Here is a 4368-nt window from a genome sequence, read left to right on the forward strand (position 1 = left end):
GCAGCTAATGAAGGGAATCAGGGCCCTTTTCTTCCCCGTTAACTCACGTTGCTCCCTTCTCCATTCCTCCCTGCGTGCCCTAGGATGAAGAGGGGGTGGGCCTGGGTCTTCCTCTGAATGCCCAGCTGGACTGTGCCCTTCCCTAGTTTCCTCCACAGCCACCAGAGCCACACTCCCACTCCCTGTTAGCTGTTCCACCTCTCCCTCAGAATCCGATTCCAATAGGGGCATGACAGCAGTCCTCGACTTACGACTGCAAGGGAGCCCCAAATTTTCATTGCTGAGCAAGATGGTGGCTTAGGGAATTGAGCCCCATTTTATGAGCTTTGTTGTTAAGTGAATCGCAGCAGTTATTTAGCAGCAATAGCACTTCTAGAGTGCTTCGCAGTGCTTTTACTGCCCTCTCTAAGAGGTTTACAGAGTCAGCCTGTTGCCCCCCAACAATCTGGGTCCTCATTTTACCAACCTCAGGAAGGATGGAAGGCTGAGTCAACCTTGAGCCGGTCAGGACTGAACTGCTGGCAGTGGGCAGAGTTAGCCTGCAATAGCAATAGCACTTAAGACTTATATACCGCTTTACAGTGCTTTTACAGCCCTCTCTAAGCAGTTTACAGAGTCAGCCTCTTGCCCCCAACAATCTCGGTCCTCATTTTACACACGTCAGAAGGATGGAAGGCTGAGTCAACCTTATGAGTTTGGTGGTCCCTGAGGTTCGAAAGGTTGGCGACCCCTGGCCTAAGGATCCTTTTTTGCAACCTTCTGACTAGCGAAGTTAATGGGAAAGCCCAATTCACTTAACAACCGTGTTACTCGCTTAACCATTTCAGTGATCCACTTAACAACTGTGGCAAAAAAGGTCATAAAATGGGACAAAACTCATTTAACAACTATCTCGCTTAGCAGCAGACATTTTGAGCTCGGCTGTGGTTGTAATTAGAGGATCTTTTTAACTTTTCTGTTTAACTGCCTTCGTTTTAATTGTCTCATATTACCTTTTTAAAAGAAAAACTTTTTATTAGAAATTTTAAATTGCTTTTATCAAATTTTAGTAATCATTTGTTTCTGTACTTTGATAGGGCCCAAGGGCTATTCAATAAAATTAATGAAATGAAAACTTTTTATTATATCTTAAGCTGCTCAGAGTTGCTGCATCTCTGAAATGAGCAACATGCAAATCTAGTAAACAAACAAATACATTCTGCCTTTTTTATGCAAAAACCCAAAGTGGCATTTAGTTAGCCTGAGTTAGCCTGTTGTTCCAACCCAGCTAACAATGGATGTAACCTCGTTTTACAGGTTTTATTTTTTGTTTGCTTCCTCGTTTCTTAAACGATGTTTATAAAGCCAGTAAAGTCCCAGGGTCTTAACACATGTTAAAATTCCAAATTTGGACTTTTCTCTTCTTCTTCTTCTTCTTCTTCTTCTTTTTTTCCTTCCTCTCTTCTGTCATCCTCTCTCATTTCAGCGATCCTTTTTCCATTAACATTTAAAAAGAAATAAAAATAAAAAATATGTTTGTTATTATTTTCAATTAGAGGATGTGTAGGAAGTTTGCAATACATCCCAACGGGGTCTGCATTTCATTTTGATCAGGAAAGATTAAAACGCTTGAATTCACACTGACATCCGCTTCGCATTACATAGATATAAACGGAGAAGAGGAAGGGGGGAGGCCAAGAGGAGGGGGCTAGGGAGGGGGGTACACGCTTGGGCGAAGACTGATTTAAAGCAACAGCCCAGCCGAATAGGTCTGGAGCAAGAAAAAGAGGCAAGGCTGTCGAAGTTGTGTGTGTTGCATTTAAACAACAACTTAGGGCTCCGATATAGGCCATAAAATCCGCCATCCCCATTCCTCTTGAGTCTGGTTGCCAATGTAAACCCTTCCCTCTTTGAAATGGATCTCCGCCTTAATTATGTTTGCAAAATAGGCTTATCATCCTTGCAGAAATGAACCCTTGATGGTTAGCCTTATTTTGATTCGCTTTATTTGATTTTTTGGCACGCTGCATTTTGGGGGGAATTTATCCCCTCCATACCCCTTGGCTCATTGGAACAATGACACAGGCAGGGAGGAATATTCTGCAGGCACTCCCTGGTGGTTCAGATAACAGATAATCAGACTTGGAAGGGACCTTATAGGTCATCTAGTCCAACCCCCTGCCCAAGCGGGAGACCCTACACCATTTCTGACAAATGGCAGTCCGATCTCTTCTTGAGGGTCTCAAGTGATGGCGCTCCCACAACTTCCAAGGGCAACTTCTGTTTCATGGGTTGATTGTTCTCACTGTCAGAAAATTTCTCCTTATTTCCAGGTTGAATCTTTCCTTGTTCATCTATTATTCCTTAGCTGGCCTTCAGGTGCTTTAGAAAATAGCTTGACCCCTTCCTCCTCTCTGTGGCAGCCCCTCAAATATTGGAAGACTGCTATCATGTCTCCTCTGGTCCTTTTCTTCCCTAGACTAGCCAGGCCCAGTTCCTGCAACCGTTCATCGTATGATTTAGCCTCCAGTCCCCTAATCATCCTGGTTGCTCTTCTCTGCACTTCTTCTAGAGTCACAACATCTTTTTTATAATGTGGTGAATAAAACTGGATACAGTACTCTAGGTGTGGTCTTACTAAGGCTCTATAGAGTGGTATTAGTACCTCACTTGATCACAATTGTATCCCTCTGTTAATGCAATTTAGGGTTATTTGATAGTTCAAAGTTGCAACGTCACCGGAAAAAAGGTACAGATGACCGTTTTTTTCACACTTACGATTGTGGCAGCTTCCCCATTTTAGTCACATGATCAAAATTCAGATGCTTGGCAAGTGACTCACATTTATTTATTTTTTATTATTATTATTTAATTAACTTTTCATTGTTTTTTATATGCAACAAATCCATTCCATTTCAATCATGCATCGACCAGGTACATATTTCAATGATTTAACCATTATAAATGATATTCTTCTTATCAAATCTCACAATACATCAATAATCACAGTCTCATATAAATAAGAGTATCGTATATATCTATTAAAATTATTTAACCGTTATAAATTTCTTATCAAACCTAACAACGCAGCAATAAACACATTCCCAGATAAATAATTGCATAGTCAAGACCTTGTTGATGATCCAAACTCTGTCAAGGATCTTGGAGTACTCATCTCTAATGATCTAAGTGCTAGAAGCCCACTGTAACTACATAGCCAGAAAGGCGTTAAGAGTTGTTAACCTAATCTTACGTAGCTTTTTCTCTGGTAGTATTACACTAATAACTAGAGCATACAAAACATTTGCTAGACCAATACTCGAATACAGCTCATCAGTCTGGAGCCCACATTACATATCTGATATTAACACAGTTGAGAAAGTCCAGAAATATTTCACAAGAAGAGTTCTCCACTCCTCTACTCGTTGCAGAATACCTTATGCCACCAGACTTGAAATTCTAGACCTAGAAAACCTTGAACTATGCCGCCTTTGGTCCGATCTAAGTATGGTATATAAAATCATACATTGCAATGTCCTACCTGTCAATGAATACTTCAGCTCCAACCATAACAACACAAGAGCAAACAATGGATACAAACTCAAGGTTAATCGCATCCATCTTGATTACAGGAAATACAACTTCAGCAACAGAGTCTTCAATGTCTGGAATACTCTACCTGACTCTGTGGTTTCTTCCCCAAACCCCAAAAACTTTAACCTTAGACTGTCTACTGTTGACCTCACCCCTTTCCTAAGAGGTCTGTAGGGGGCGTGCATAAGGGCACCAATGTGCCTACCATCCCTGTCCTATTGTTTCTTTTATTTTTTATTTTTCTTATATGTATCCATGTATTCATAACTATGTTTTTACTTATACCTATCATCTTGTAAGCAATTGACAAAAATAAATAAATAAAATATATCTATTACATTAATTTCTCTAATTACTCTATAAATACATCAAGTCCCTTTTAATTTGTTCTATTTTCTATCCATTGATAAAAACTGATTCCATACCATGTAACATTCAGTTTCTTCTTTGACTTTGATTTCTAGTGTCAAACTATTCTTTTCTGACTGACTCACATCTATGACAGTTGTAGAGTCTGGGGGTCATGTGCTCCCCTTTTGCGACCTTGGGACAAGTCAATGAGGAAGCCAGATTCACTTAACAACAGGGTAACCATTTAACAACTTCAGGAACTACTTCTTCTGCGGCTGAAAAGGCTTTCCTTAAGGCCTCTGCAGCCGATAACAGAGCTCTGGATTGATCTGGGGCTCTGTTTATCAGCTACAGAAGCCTTTAGGAAAGCCTTGCCAGCCTCGCTGGCTGCAGAAGAAATGGGCCAGCAAGGCAGGTGTCGGGGTATGCGAGGCCTGGCTACAA

This window comes from Pseudonaja textilis, chromosome 1 (genome assembly GCF_049901715.1).
Source record: "Pseudonaja textilis isolate UNSWEBS1 chromosome 1, rPseTex1.2, whole genome shotgun sequence".
NCBI lineage: Eukaryota > Metazoa > Chordata > Lepidosauria > Squamata > Elapidae > Pseudonaja > Pseudonaja textilis.